The sequence below is a fragment of the Oncorhynchus mykiss genome, chromosome 12 (assembly GCF_057628025.1).
Source record: "Oncorhynchus mykiss isolate SJ-2025 chromosome 12, ASM5762802v1, whole genome shotgun sequence".
Classification (NCBI taxonomy): domain Eukaryota; kingdom Metazoa; phylum Chordata; class Actinopteri; order Salmoniformes; family Salmonidae; genus Oncorhynchus; species Oncorhynchus mykiss.
Window position 1 is genome coordinate 85,792,318 of NC_143033.1, and position 16,523 is coordinate 85,808,840.

A 16,523-nucleotide genomic window follows, 5' to 3' on the forward strand; every position below is an offset into this window, starting at 1 on the left:
TTAACCTCAGTGAGGAGGAAGAGGCATTGCATTACATTATAGGATAAATGTATAAAGCCTTAACCTCAGTGAGGAGGAAGAGGCATTGCATTACATTATAGGATAAATGTATAAAGCCTTAACCTCAGTGAGGAGGAAGAGGCATTGCATTACATTATAGGATAAATGTATAAAGCCTTAACCTCAGTGAGGAGGAAGAGGCATTGCATTACATTATAGGATAAATGTATAAAGCCTTAACCTCAGTGAGGAGGAAGAGGCATTGCATTACATTATAGGATAAATGTATAAATCTATCCTGGTGCTTAGGTTCTTATCCAAGCTGAGATGACCCTGTTTTTAGAAGGAGAAACAAGGACAGGGCCTTACATTGCAGAATGATATTAGTTATTCTTATTATTCCAGTTAGATTTTGAACTTGCAGGGGGTTACCGAAGATAGCATGGAGATATATAAGATCTGAGCCCTTGTCGTTCAGTCCTCACCCCCTCCTCTCCCCCCTCTCCACCAGCCTCTCTCTAGAGTAGAGGACTGGCTTTGGTGGTGGCACAGGCGTGGGTGTGTGGATTATTGTGAGGTGTCTCGTAAAAAAACAACAACTCATGGCTGCAAGGTCACGTCTCTTCTCTGCCTCATCCCCCTAATCCTGGCCTGTAAATAAATATCTAACACCCCCCACACTAACACCATAATACCTCCCCTTAGCTACACACACCCCTCTCTGTTCTGCCCAGAAGTCTCCGGAAGGCACACCTCGCATGTCTTTGCCTGTAGCGTTTTGACAAGTGAATAAACATCAACTGCTTCATTGCCCACCTGCCTCCCAGCCTCTACCTAACGCATAATGCTCCCCCCCTCTCTTCCACCTCCTCTCTTCCACCTTATCTGCCCCTGACTTGTCCTACACTCTCCCTCTAACTCTACCGTATCTCACAGGCTGTAAGTGGAAGCCGACCCTTGTAGGCTGGTTATGGATCCCCACAATCACTGGGCTATTACCTCTACCCTGTCATTACATATAGACTAAAGACTAGAAGTGGGTCTTATCTATCTATAGAAAACCTAGCTAAATGCTCTCTCCTTAGGCTCTGAGTCCTCTCAGGGGACAGACAGACTGGTGTGGGTTGGACAGGTAGAAAGTTCTCAGTTTGGATTTAAATGTATACACCTCTGAATTAGGATGCAAATACCTTTTGCAGATTTGGTGGGCGTAGCTCTCTCCTGGTTTGGAGCTCCAACCACGATCTCCCTCCCTGTGCCTCCCTCCCTGTGTTGTCCAGTGAGCAGCAGCAGTGATCAGTAAGGAGAGCTGGTAATCTGCCGTAGCCTTAGCGCTCTCTGGCTCTGCTCTCCTTGAAGAAGATTGATGGCCCTCCTGGAAAGGCTGCTATTGTGGATGGGCAGAGAAAAAGAGGGGAGGGAGGAAATGGATTAAGAATGGGAAATTTGAAGGAGAGTGATAGTGGGAAAAGTAGATAAAAAGAGATGGTGCTTGAGAGGTTAGGAGATGAATGGGGGACGAGTTGGAGTTGATGAAATTATGTGAAGGTGTCAGGGGGGCTGTGTTTATCTGAATGTGTTTTTTGTGTAAACATGACCAGAGATTAGGCTTGGACTCATCAGTCCTCACCCATTATCTGACTCCCACACACGCAGTACTCGCGCACACACACAATTGTCTCTTGGTTTAATCCATTTGAATTCAATACATTTTTGACAGCATCCCTTTTGATTTAAGCAAAACTTTCCATTGGAAGAATGGAAGAAAGGTCCAAAAAGTCACTTTCTGGCCCTAATTGCCAAAACATTCAGGAGATAAAGGTGCTCAAAGTTCATCCACTGTATACCATACCATGAGACATCCATGTCTTCATCACTGGGAAAATATAAACTGTTGAGTTGAAATGATATCAAAAGCTCACAAGCAGGGTTGTCAAACTATTTGATCATTTCTTCCCAAAAAATGTTATAATAAAAAAAACGTTTTTACTAATTAGCATAAATGAGGAAACTCAGATTTTTTTGTTGATGGGTGTATATTGTAGCATCGACCCAACTTCACATCTTCTGCGTGTTTTGTGTTGTGCCCGCTATCTGTTGAGACACAACATGCTCTTGAATGGTGGATGTCATTTCAAGCGTAGAACAATTATTCATAGAATGGACCTATCCCTCCTTCAGACGGCCACTGTAAGACCACTGTAGTTTAGCTGCTACACCATTGAAATGTAAATTCAATTAAAATTGTAACTTCTAATTACTACCACAGAGATGGCTGCCGGTCCACCCACCATCAGATGTCAACTTAAATGGTCATATTTATATTGTCTATATTTCTATGATTTCAATAGGTTTCCTATGGAGTATAAACAGTATAATTAAAACAAACAGATGTTCCCATTCAAGGCAACATTCTCCCTCACACCATCTTTGTGGTACAATTTGAAAGTGGAAATGTCAATTTTATTCCCATTTCAGTACATTTAGTTACCAAAACATGACACCGATGGTGAGCACAACACAAGGCTCTAAGCTACAACATATGTCAATCTAATTAAACAGTAGTTTACGTGTTTTTAGAAAAATAACGTTTAAGGTAAAAAATGAAATAAAAATTACAAATTGAGGAGTTTTTGATATCAATCTCAACCGTTTCTCTTTTGCAGTGATGAAGACAAGGATTTCTGGTACCTTTTTAACTTCATGAATCTTTTGGCATTCGGGCCCAAAAATGAACTTTTTGAGCACTTCTACAATGGGCAAAGATGTATGTAAAGTTTGCTTCAAATCAAAAGGGGTGCTTTCAAAAAGGGGTTAAAATTGATTTACCCTCTTAGTTCAAGTTTTCACGAATAAACAGATTTGTATTACAGTTCCTGTCAAGATGCGTATTTGCATACACAAATGAGCTATGCATAAGAACCATATGTAACCATAATGTGTGTCTAGGTCTGTGAGCACATACTGTTCATTCTACGTTTTCCATTCTAGTCATTTAGCAGAAGCTCTTATCCAGAGCGACTTACAATTAGTGCATTCATCTTAAGATGGTTAGGTGTGAGAATACATCATAATTGTATCGAGTACATTTCCCTCAACACATTTCTTCCAGATGTTTTTGAAAGATGGGCAGGGACTCCGCTGCCCTGACTTTAGGGGGAAGCTTGTTCCACCAAGTTGCAGGAGTTTGATGGCAGAAGCTGGTAGCCAACCCAAAAGAGTTGCAGTAGTCTAGACGTGCCTGGATTAGGACCTGCGCCGCTTCCTGTGTGCAGAAAGGTTGTACTCTGAAGAGAGTGAACCTGCAGGAGCGAGTCACTGCTTTGATGTTTGCAGAGAATGACAGTGTTGTCCAGGGTCACGTCAAGGTTCTTTGCACTCTGGGAGGGGGGCACCTTTTAGTTGTCAACTGTGATGGAGCAGTCTTGGAGCGGGCAGGCCTTCCCTGGGAGGAAGAGCAGCTGTGTTTTGTTGAGCTTGAGGTGGTGGGCCGACATCCAAGCTGAGATATGCCAGGCACGCAGAGATGTGTGTCTCCACCTGACTGTCAGAAGGGGGGGAGGAGAAAAAGTGGAGTGTCATTTGCATGGCAATGATAGGAAGACCATGAAAAGATATGACGGAGCAGAATAACTTAGTGTAAAGAGGAGCAGGCCTAGAACTGAGCTCTGGGGGACACAAGTAGTGAGAGTACGTGGTGCAGACACCGAGTCAGCTTTGGCAGAGTGGAGAGCAGTCTCGGATGAGTGACACGACTCGAAGCCTAACTGGTTAGGATCAACAAGATTGTTCTGAGAGTGATAACGAGAGAGTTACAGCACGCTCAAGTGTTTTGGATAGAAAAGAAGGGATACTGGTCTGTAGTTGTTGATGTCAGAGGAAGGAAGTGTTGGTTTCTTAAGGAGAGGCAAACTTGAAGTCAGAGGGGACGCAGCCAGTGGTCAGGGATGAATTTGAGGCAAGTTAGGAATGGGAGAAGGTCTGTAGAGATGGTCTGGAGGAGGTGATGGGGTCAAGTGGACAGGTTGTTGGGTAGCCAGCCTTCATTAGTCGCAGGCTTTCATCTAGAGAGAGAGGGGAGTAAGAGGTCAAGTAGTTCTGTGGGAGTTGTGTCCCCCGAAACATGACCTGCCACACTGCTCTGCTTCGCTGCTTCTTAACACACTGCTCACTTAACCCAGAAGCTAGCTGCACCAATGTGTGCTTATGTGTTGGAGGAAAGACCGTCCAACTGACAACTGAGGTCAGCTTGCAGGTGCCCGGTCGGCCACAAGGAGTCGCTAGAGCATGACGAACCAAGGAAATCCCCCGGCCAAACCCCCCCCCCCTAACCCGGACGACGCTGGGCCAATTATGCGCCCACCCCATGGGACTCCCGGTCACGGCCGGCTGTGACACAACCTGGGATAGAACTGGAGGCTGTAGTGGCACCTTAGACCAATGCGTCACTCAGGAGGCCATATTGTATTGTTTTGACAATATCGCAGTGTTAATTTTGCGCTAATTGGCTGTACCTGCACCAAAACTCGAGTATTTTTCCTTCATATATTATTGTTCTCCAACTTCTTTTTAAATAGCTTGATTAAAATGCATTTTCTCATGGCTCTCTGTTGTGCCTCTGCAGCAGACCATATGGTGAGCAATATGCTTGGAACATCGAGTTGTAATACATACAGAATCGTAACACGTATTGTATTGGCACCTAAGTATTGTGATAATATCGTATTGTGAGATTCCTGGCAATTCCCAGCCCTAGTATTAAGTAGCCACCTGATTGGCTGATGGTGTACACCCCCAGGACAGGATGATAGTCTATCGTAGGCGACCTTTGAATTACCCTAGGCATGTTACTCCTTTATGGCCCTGTGTGTGTGTGAATAACCCAGATCCTCGACTGTGTGTGCGCAGCAGCAGCACAGGGTTGAATGGCCCAGTTGTGCTCATAATTATGACAGTTATTCACTCTTAGTGGCTCTTTTTAAACATAGTCAAGCGCTTGATGTGACCCCCCTGGCCAGCTGCTGCTCTCAAAATGTTCCTTTTTTTTCAAGTCTTAGGGGGTTTCAGCAGCGGTGAACCTGTGAGGAACAGTCCTTTTTTCTCTCTTTTTCCCCGTATCATGGCTGACGTCTTTTAATGTCTATCCCCATCTCTCCCCGTCCCTTTCCGCCCTCTGCTTAATTTGTCTTCAATCCTTTCTAGTTTTGTTTTTATCCTCTCCTTGTCTAGTCTGCTGCCCCCCTTCTCTCTTTTTCATCAGCCTGTAGTACATTAACCCATCTTTCATCCTGTCTCATCTCCCATTCTTCCTCACTTTGCTTTTTCTGATTTCCATTTGTTTTCTTCTTACACTTTTGTTTCCCCCCGTTACTCTCCTGTCCTCTTCCCCTCCCTCCCTCTCCCTCATTCCCCTCCTCACCATCCAATCCCTGCTCTCTCAAGCTGCGGTGATGTATGTTTGCTCTGCCATGGAGTCTTGACAGGATGGATGGCAGCGGGTGTCTGTGTTGTCATCTCATCTCCCCTCCCCTCTCCAACCTGACTAAACGATCAGGCTCACTGGTGGACAGACAGACAGGCCGGGGCAGGGAGTGCAGAGGCAAGGAGGGTGGCAGGGCGAGGCCCCAGCGTTTACCCAACCTGATTACAGGATCACACACTGCAGGTCAACCCTCATTTCCTGGAGTTCCAACTCATTACCACACCGCTGACCAACGCCTATCAGTCAGGGAGGGAGGGAAGGGAAGAGAAGGAGGAAGGTGGAGACTGATGCATAGAGAATGAGTACAGGTCAGAGAAAGGAGAAGAGGGGGTGAAGGAGGGATGGCCAGAAGCGATTGAGATGAGAGAAAGCAGAGTAAATGATCATAGGTCATAGACAGGACAGACTGTTGCAGTGAGTCAAGGGGATTTTAGTCTCCGATTCAGACAGTAGAGGTAGTAGATCTAAGTATCTGTTCCGCTGTTATGTAGGTCTGAAGGCTGGTTTAGCCAGATGACTTACACTATACAGACCAACCAGGAAGGCTCTGCCCACCACAGGACCACGGAGACACAACCTCTTCACCTCACACAGTTGACTCATTATTTTGTACGTAGTCTGACACAATCACAGCATATTGTCAGACCTAAGTTTCTCTTAATCCCCATTTTGCCTGTTAAAACGGTGTTTGAACCAGGAGGCATTAGTGATTTTGGAGCCCAAAAATATCGACTGGACTCATGCTTCTGTTGTCAGGTTTTGAATACACATCTGCTTGTCCAGTCAATAAGAACACTCACATATTCATTGCAGGTGAGCTATTGATCAAGCCTCTGTCCCCCTGAGACGCACACCTCTGAGAGTAGCACTGCCTCTCACATTCCGTGCTTGCATTTTGCCTCTATATTTTGCATCTGATTGACATTTTTGACTGGCTTGTGTAAACCTGAGGGTGTTAAGATGATTCCATTCATTCCTTCAGTCCACCTCTCTTCTCTCTGACTTTCTGACCCAGGGGCTATGGCAGGGTCTGTATTAAAGAGAGGGGGAAGAGTGTTCTTTATTCAAAACATGTCACAGAGAGACATTGTTAGTCAGAATGGTATTGCACTTGGCTTCGCGTTGTGATTCAGGTTGGATTGGCTTTCTTCATGGTCTCAAGTTGGGTCTATTTGTTTTAGATTACTGCTCTGAAACAGTACTTTGTCTTACAAACCAGAAGAGCTTGAAGTGTCTCACATCTCAGCTATTGTCTTTGTACATGTCTGTAAATTATAAAATGAAGCCTAATATGACTATGTATTTTAAAGGGACCATACAACCTGATGAAGTTTATCTCTTGTTCAGTTATGTGGGAGTCTCTGTCCCCCTGAAGTGCTAGTGTTTATTACTAAACATTAGGGATGCACCGATATGACATTGTTGGCCGATACTGATATCCAATATTTTCATTGTCAAAAAAAAATCTATACTGATAACACATTTTGGGGAATATTCAGAGGTGGCAACTTTCCATGGGAGTTGATATTAATGCCATTTAAATGTAGATGTTTTTTTGCATTGGATATGTTTACCATAAACATAAACCTTTTATCTTATCATAAGTAGACATAATTGCAAATGAATAAATCCTTCCAATAGAAATAAAAAAAACAATTTAGTTATAAATTGAACTTTAATTAAATGAGTTGACTCTTCACATGGGATAATTTCACTGAACAACAAAAGTGAATATTGAATGATCCCCAATGATCCATCACTTCTCCCAAAAACATTTTCAACATACATCTGTAAAATGATAGTCTAGAAACTAAAGCTTTGATCGTCTTCCTCTTAGGCGTCCATGTCTTCTCCCTGGACCTTCTCAATGTCCACCTCTTGAACATCAGAATCTGAGGCCTCATCTTCACTATCACTTTCCAACCTCGTTGAGGATGGCTTATTGTCAGGCTCAAAAAGCCTCAAATTTGCCCAGATGGCCACCAATTTTTCACCCCTTGTATTGGTCAGCCTGTGGTGTGTGTGCTCCCAAACAAGGACCAGTTGCCCTCTGAGGCGGTTGATGTTGGTGGGATTTGGAGGACGATGGAGGCAACAGGGGTAAGAGCCTCAGATCCACTAAGTCCCTTCCACGAGGTGGCTGATGAGATATGTTGGCACGACTGCCATATTGCGTCTCCATCTCAAAGCCCTTGCTTGGAAGTGTACTTCGCCAGACTGTCTAGAACCTTGCCCCCACCCAGGCCAAGGTGGCGAGACACAATAGTGATGACACCATGGCCTTGTTGATCTCTGCACCAGACAGGATGCTCTTGCCAGCATACTTGGGGTCCAACATGTACGCTGCGGCGTGTATGGGCTTCAGGCAGAAGTCTTCACGCTTTTTGATGTATTTCAGAACTACAGTTTCCTCTGCTTGGAGGAACAGTGAAGTGTGAAGGGCAGTATGGATTTCTTCTCTTACATCTGCAAGCAGAGTCTGAACATAAAACGGAATGGTACTGTCTCCCTCAATCCGTGCAATGGCTACTGCTATAGATTTCAGGAGTTTCAGGCTGCTTACCACTCTCTCCCAAAATACATCATCCAGGAGGATCCTCTTGATGGGGCTGTCCATATCAGAAGGCTGTGATATGGCCATTTCTTGGAGAGACTCCTTCCCCTCCAGGAGACTGTCAAACATGATGACAACACCACCCCAATGGGTGTTGCTGGGCGGCTTCAATGTGGTGCTCTTATTCTTCTCACTTTGCTTGGTGAGGTAGATTGCTGCTATAACTTGATGACCCTTCACATACCTAACCATTTCCTTGGCTCTCTTGTAGAGTGTATCCATTGTTTTCAGTGCCATGATGTCCTCGAGGAGCAGATTCAATGCATGAGCAGCAGAGCCAATGGGTGTGATGTGAGGCTAGGACTCTTCCAATTTAAACCAAGCTGCCTTCATGTTTGCAGCATTGTCTGTCACCAGCGCAAATACCTTCTGTGGTCCAAGGTCATTGATGACTGCCTTCAGCTCATCTGCAATGTAGAGACCGGTGAGTCATGTTGAAAAGGTTTTTGGGAGATGTGATTTCTCATTGGGGATCAACCAGGATTTCATCATACATGTCAAGCAGTTAAGTTTCTGATCTGTCTGTCTGATGCCTCACTTCCTCGCTGCACACTGACACTGTGTCCGTTTCCATCTTGCCCAGCTGTGTATGTAACATTTCACGTAAACCCTGTTCCTTGTCTGCATCGAAGTAGCGGTCCTTGTACCTATCATCGAGTTTGATGGCAACACAGTAGAGGCTCAGAGAATGCCACCGAATTGCTTGTTCACAGCCTCGAGTACTTTTGTAAGTTTTAAACCCCCGGTCTGTCGGCAGTTTTGTTGAGCAGGCGTTTCAATGCCATGACAGAGGGTATCACGTCTGCTGCAGACACTGTTGATTAGCTTATTTCTCCAGTCAGTTGTTCGAATGGCGCTAGGAGTGTGTTCATGTTTCAAACATGTCCTCTAATGCTATTGAAATGGCTGCAGCGGTATGAGAACCAGCACATTCAGCATGCAATACGACTTTCCTCAGTACGGAATCCTTGTCGACCCACTATGCTGTCAGACTCAGCATGCTAATGGGGCTGACATCGCTGGTCCAAATGTCAGTCGGGAAGCTAATAGCAGATGTACGTTTCAACAATACTGTGTAACTCCGGTAGGGCAACTTCTGAAAAATAGTGCCTACTTGGTAGTGTGTACCGGGGCTCAACCAGTCGGTGAAAGCCAACATCATCCACAACAGAGAAGGGTTGATTGTCAAGGGCAATTAATTCCTTTATCTTGGCGTTATTGGATTTTGCCTTTGAATTCTCTCGCTGAAATGTTCTTACTCTTTCAAATGACTGCTGGACTTGAACTTGTTTGGTTGTTGGAAGTGTGCACTTAGTATTTTAATGCTTTTGTTCTGTGTAGCGCTGTATTTTTCATGGCGTCATTACGTCATCTACCTACGTTATGTAGGTATGTACCTCATCTACCTACGTTATATAGGTATGTACCTCATCTACCTACGTTATATAGGTATGTACCTCATCTACCTACGTTATATAGGTATGCACGTAAGCTTTAACATCGGTTTTGCATATTGGCGCAAGACATCGTGCCGATGTTGGCATTTTTTTACTAATATAGGCCTTTTCCGAAATGCTCACCGATTTATTGTGCATCCCTACTAGACATAATGAAGTGTTTTAATAATTCTGTTTGGCATCGGTCCATGGGGGAGACAGAGCCACCTCAGCCATGTCGACAGGGAGAGGGAAGGAGACGGACAGGCTTCTCCTCCACCATAGACTGGAACTGTTATTGGAGACTCCCACATGTTATTGGAGTCTCACTGAGGTGGCCTTCTGATTGAACTACTGGGGCCCTACCTTGTACTCTCTGGCTGGACTTTCCTTACTAAACCTACACTACACATTCCCAAAGTATTATTGTGTGCGTACACTGAGGTACCGGAGTCCGTTCAGATACAAACAAACCGCTGACTATGTGTCTTGCGTCAAGGTTTTTTGTAATGGTTGTTTTTCACAATGAACTCACACACTCACACTCCTCTCAATCTCTTGTTTGTGTTCTCCTTCTCTGCAGCCGGACAGGAGGCCCAGGCAAACAGAGGAACACAGCCAGAGACGCAGACAGACAGACGTACAGATAGAGGACTGCTCCCAGACTGACAGACAGAGGGCCCAGCTGGCCCAGCCATGGCATCAGCCAGCAGCACAGATGTTTGAGGGACTTTGATCTGGGTGAGTACCAACTGGGTTGGAGATAAAGGGGGGGGGGGTGTACCAACACAGGGAAGATGGGTGATTTTGGGTGGGGCAGTGACTGGTGGCTGGTTTGAAGAGACTGAGGGCAATGTTGAGAGAGAAAAAAATAACTAGTTGTGGGAGAATTTTGTTGACAGAGAGGAAGAAGGTTACTTTTAGATGGGGGAAGGTGTGAGATTTAGGGTTTGAATAAATGAATGACGCAAAGAAATGAAAGAGGACAAAGATAGACAAACGAGAGGAAAGAGGACAAAGATAGACAAATGAGAGGAAAGAGGACAAAGGTAGACAAATGAGAGGAAAGAGGACAAAGGTAGACAAATGAGAGGAAAGAGAACAAAGGTAGACAAATGAGAGGAAAGAGAACAAAGGTAGACAAATGAGAGGAAAGAGAACAAAGGTAGACAAATGAGAGGAAAGAGGACAAAGGTAGACAAATGAGAGGAAAGAGGACAAAGGTAGACAAATGAGAGGAAAGAGGACAAAGGTAGACAAATGAGAGGAAAGAGGACAAAGGTAGACAAATGAGAGGAAAGAGAACAAAGGTAGACAAATGAGAGGAAAGAGAACAAAGGTAGACAAATGAGAGGAAAGAGAACAAAGGTAGACAAATGAGAGGAAAGAGAACAAAGGTAGACAAATGAGAGGAAAGAGAACAAAGGTAGACAAATGAGAGGAAAGAGGACAAAGGTAGACAAATGAGAGGAAAGAGGACAAAGGTAGACAAATGAGAGGAAAGAGAACAAAGGTAGACAAATGAGAGGAAAGAGAACAAAGGTAGACAAATGAGAGGAAAGAGGACAAAGGTAGACAAATGAGAGGAAAGAGGACAAAGGTAGACAAATGAGAGGAAAGAGAACAAAGGTAGACAAATGAGAGGAAAGAGGACAAAGGTAGACAAATGAGAGGAAAGAGGACAAAGGTAGACAAATGAGAGGAAAGAGGACAAAGGTAGACAAATGAGAGGAAAGAGGACAAAGAGACAAACGAGAGGAAAGAGGGTGGATGCAAAGACAGCAGGATTCGATGTAGGTGGCAGCATTGAATCATTCAATATATGATTCAGATGTGTCTGTCTTCAAAAAGCTAAAGTAACACTTCATTTCTAATAAAGGACTTACAGGTGTGAAAAGGGGAATAATTATCAGTGTTGGTGTGAGGGAGGGGAGGATATTGTAACTGTACATGACCGGTGACAGAACTGTAAACTGGAGAGAACGGAGGATTTTTATGAAATAAAGTGTTTGTAGACGTTCTAGTAAACCTAACAAATCGTTAAATATGATCTGAAACAACCGTCTAGATGGAACAAAAGGTGAACAGAGTCCGTTATGTAGAAATTGACCATCGCCCACACGGTATTTCTCAGATTAAATTACAAATATGTATGTTAAAATAGTTAAAATACTTTTTGTGTGTGAAGGCCCTCGTGCATGCTGTTGTGTGTATGAGTGATGTGCGAGGCTGACCCTGCAGTGAGAGCCCTTAGCAGTGATCAGAGACCAGTGTCTCTTTATGGAGACAGAGTAATTAGTTCAGGGCTTTAGAGGACCTGTCACTGGGTTTCTCTCATCCCCCAGCCCCCTTCCACCTCACCTCATCCACTCCTCGGTCAGTGGCTCCATCCCCTGTCCCCCTCCTCACGGCTGCTCCAGGTAATTGACGCCACTTAAGATCATTGAGTGTGTTTTTAAATTTTTGTATTTTCTTTTGTATTTTTTATATTCAGTGGATTTGCTATGCTCTGCTCTATGCTTGCTGGTTTCACCACGCCTGACTGGCCCAGCGTCGCTCACCTGACCTGTCACTCACCCTTGGCTGGCCTGCCAGCCGGCTGCCAGGCTCAACGAGCTCTTAACGCTCTGTCTCTCCCGTTCAGCACAGCAGGAGTGGACCTGGAGGACCTGGCCTGGCAGTGGATCGGTCCACTCACAATTAGTTAAGACACTGCATTACAGACACTTTAATGAGAACAACTATTGTGATCTACAGTGCCTTGCGAAAGTATTCGGCCCCCTTGAACTTTGCGACCTTTTGCCACATTTCAGGCTTCAAACATAAAGATATAAAACTGTATTTTTTTGTGAAGAATCAACAACAAGTGGGACACAATCATGAAGTGGAACGACATTTATTGGATATTTCAAACTTTTTTAACAAATCAAAAACTGAAAAATTGGGCGTGCAAAATTATTCAGCCCCTTTACTTTCAGTGCAGCAAACTCTCTCCAGAAGTTCAGTGAGGATCTCTGAATGATCCAATGTTGACCTAAATGACTAATGATGATAAATACAATCCACCTGTGTGTAATCAAGTCTCCGTATAAATGCACCTGCACTGTGATAGTCTCAGAGGTCCGTTAAAAGCGCAGAGAGCATCATGAAGAACAAGGAACACACCAGGCAGGTCCGAGATACTGTTGTGAAGAAGTTTAAAGCCGGATTTGGATACAAAAAGATTTCCCAAGCTTTAAACATCCCAAGGAGCACTGTGCAAGCGATAATATTGAAATGGAAGGAGTATCAGACCACTGCAAATCTACCAAGATCTGGCCGTCCCTCTAAACTTTCAGCTCATACAAGGAGAAGACTGATCAGAGATGCAGCCAAGAGGCCCATGATCACTCTGGATGAACTGCAGAGATCTACAGCTGAGGTGGGAGACTCTGTCCATAGGACAACAATCAGTCGTATATTGCACAAATCTGGCCTTTATGGAAGAGTGGCAAGAAGAAAGCCATTTCTTAAAGATATCCATAAAAAGTGTTGTTTAAAGTTTGCCACAAGCCACCTGGGAGACACACCAAACATGTGGAAGAAGGTGCTCTGGTCAGATGAAACCAAAATTGAACTTTTTGGCAACAATGCAAAACGTTATGTTTGGCGTAAAAGCAACACAGCTGAAACACACCATCCCCACTGTCAAACATGGTGGTGGCAGCATCATGGTTTGGGCCTGCTTTTCTTCAGCAGGGACAGGGAAGATGGTTAAAATTGATGGGAAGATGGATGGAGCCAAATACAGGACCATTCTGGAAGAAAACCTGATGGAGTCTGCAAAAGACCTGAGACTGGGACGGAGATTTGTCTTCCAACAAGACAATGATCCAAAACATAAAGCAAAATCTACAATGGAATGGTTCAAAAATAAACATATCCAGGTGTTAGAATGGCCAAGTCAAAGTCCAGACCTGAATCCAATCGAGAATCTGTGAAAGAACTGAAAACTGCTGTTCACAAATGCTCTCCATCCAACCTCACTGAGCTCGAGCTGTTTTGCAAGGAGGAATGGGAAAAAATTTCAGTCTCTCGATGTGCAAAACTGATAGACACCCCAAGCGACTTACAGCTGTAATCACAGCAAAAGGTGGCGCTACAAAGTATTCACTTAAGGGGGCTGAATAATTTTGCACGCCCAATTTTTCAGTTTTTGATTTGTTAACCTTTCTGATCTCCCCATCCCGGATCCGGGTTCGTGAATACAGACTCAAGCGCATTACCATAACGCAACGTTAACTATTCATGAAAATCGCAAATGAAATGAAATAAATATGCTAGCTCTCAAGCTTAGCCTTTTGTTAACAACACTGTCATCTCAGATTTTCAAAATATGCTTCTCAACCATTGCAAAACAAGCATTTGTGTAACAGTATTGATGGCTAACGTAGCATTTAGCATTAGCATTCAGCTGGCAACATTTACACAAAAAAACAGAAAAGCATTCAAAAAAATCATTTACCTTTGAAGAACTTCAGATGTTTTCAATGAGGAGACTCTCAGATAGCAAATGTTCAGTTTTTCCTGAAAGATTATTTGTTTAGGACAAATCGCTCCGTTTTCTGCGTCACGTTTGGCTATGAAAAAACCCCTGTATCCAGGATTGTGTAAATCTATCAGCAAGCTCATTAGCATAACACAACGTTAACTATTTATGAAAATCGCAAATGAAATGAAATAAATATGCCATCTCTCAAGCTTAGCCTTTTGTAAACAACACTGTCATCTCAGATTTTCAAAATATGCTTCTCAACCATAGGAAAACAATAATTAGTGTAAAAGTAGCTAGCTAGAGTTAGCATTTCGCGTTAGCATTTAGCGTTAGCATTAGCGTTAGCATCCAGCACGCAACATTAACAAAAACATAAAAGCCTTCAAATAAAATCATTTACCTTTGAAGAACTTCTGATGTTTTCAATGAGGATACTCTCAGTTAGATAGCAGATGCTCAGTTTTTCCAAAAAGATTCCTTGTGTATTAGAAATAGCTCCGTTTTATACATCACATTTGGCTACCAAAAAAAATCCATAAATTCAGTCCTCAAAACGCAAACTTTTTTCCAAATTAACTCCATAATATCGACTGAAAACATGGCAAACGTTGTTTAGAATCAATCATCAAGGTGTTTTTCACATATCTCTTCATTGATACATCGTTCTTGGACACATGCTTTCTCCCCTGAATCAAATGGTAAAGTAGAAGCAGCTGGCAATTGCGCACCGAATTCGACGCAGGACACCAGGCGGACACTTGGAAAATGTAGTCTCTTATGGTCAATCTTCCAATGATATGCCTACAAATACGTCACAATGCTGCTAAGACCTTGGGCGAACGACAGAAAGTGTAGGCTCATTCGTTGCGCAATCACAGCCATATAAGGAGAGAATGGAAAACAGAGCTTCAGAAATTCTGCTAATTCCTGGGTGATGCATCATCTTGGTTTCGCCTGTAGAATGAGTTCTGGGGCACTTACAGACAAAATCTTTGCAGATTCTGAAACTTCAGAGTGTTTTCTTTCCAAAACTGTCAAGAATATGCATAGTCGAGCATCTTTTCGTGACAAAATATCGCGCTTAAAACAGGAACGTTTTTTATCCAAAAATGAAATAGCGCCCCTAGAGCTCTAACAGGTTAAAAAAGTTTGAAATATCCAATAAATGTCGTTCCACTTCATGATTGTGTCCCACTTGTTGTTGATTCTTCACAAAAAAATACAGTTTTATATCTTTATGTTTGAAGCCTGAAATGTGGCAAAAGGTCGCAAAGTTCAAGGGGGCCGAATACTTTCGCAAGGCACTGTACGTGAGAGAAACAACTCATGTAAGACTAAAAATCTATGGTGGATGAAACCTCAAATCGCTTCATATAGACTTTATCCAAGCTGTTATTGATTGGTATACTTTATTTAAGCAATAAGGCCAGAGGGGGTGTGGTATATGACCAATATGCTTAACCACGACGCAAAGCGGAGTGCCTGGACACTGCCCTTAGCCGTGGTATATTGGCCATATACCACAAACCCCAGAGGTGTCTTATTGATATTATAAACTGGTTACCAACGTAATTAGAGCAGTAAAAACAAATGTTTTTATGAACTGGGTGGTTTGATTGGTTGAAAGCCATGTTATGCCAGACTGTATACCACGGGTATGACAAAACATTTAGTTTTACTGCTCTAATAATGTTGGTGAAGTGTTTATAATAGCAAAAAGGCTTCTCTGGGGTTTGGTATATGGCCAATATACCACGGCTAAGGGCTGTGTCCAGGCACTCCAAGTTGCGTCGTTTTTAATCACAGCCCTTAGCCGTGCTATATTGGCCATATACGGGCCTTATTGCTTAATTATACCATGGCATTGTTAAATACTTGTTTCTGATTGGCTTGAAGGGCTTTCTAGAGTTCATTATTTCTCTAAAACGCATGGTATGTTTGCACGGTAGAATTCAATATAGGTAATTTTTACATGTTCTATGTTTGAGCTGCTTTTGAAAGCAAAGGTCAAATTGAAAACATTATTAGCATTGTTCTATTGGATTTTTCATAATAGCATGCTAGGACTGATGGTTTGGTTTGCTAAACAAGCAAGTATGTTTGTTTTGGTTACCAAGGCAACTACTGTAGCTATCTAGTAAACTTTCTAGCTACTTCAGTGGATGTTGAATGCATTTCTAGCGTCATGTTAAATTATAGCCATGGTATTAAAGGGATAATCAACTAGGGACTCTATGCGTTCTCTGGAAAATAATGCAACTCTGTGGAAGGTCAGTTCCACTCTGCTAGTGTGTCGTGGAACACAATTTCCATGTCTGTATTTCTTAAAAATGTTTAGCCCTATTTCTCCCCAATTTCTTGGTATTCAATTGGTAGTTAAAGTCTTGTCTCATCGCTGTAACTCCCGTACGGACTCGGGAGAGATGAAGGTCGAGAGCCGTGAGTCCTCTGAAACAC

At 43.3% G+C, this 16,523-nt stretch overlaps 1 protein-coding gene across 2 annotated transcripts in view; it reads left to right on the top strand.

Annotated features, from left to right (window-relative positions):
* Positions 1-16,523, top strand: part of LOC110538651 (speckle-type POZ protein) — an 89,709-nt gene that overhangs the window by 10,503 nt on the left and 62,683 nt on the right. The window contains exon 2 of one of the 2 annotated variants that reach the window (XM_021625605.3): positions 10,116-10,273. The exons of the other annotated variant lie outside the window; for it this stretch is intronic. The gene's annotated coding sequence lies outside the window, so the exon portion shown is untranslated. The remainder of the gene's footprint in view (positions 1-10,115; positions 10,274-16,523) is intronic. 2 annotated transcript variants of the gene reach the window in all.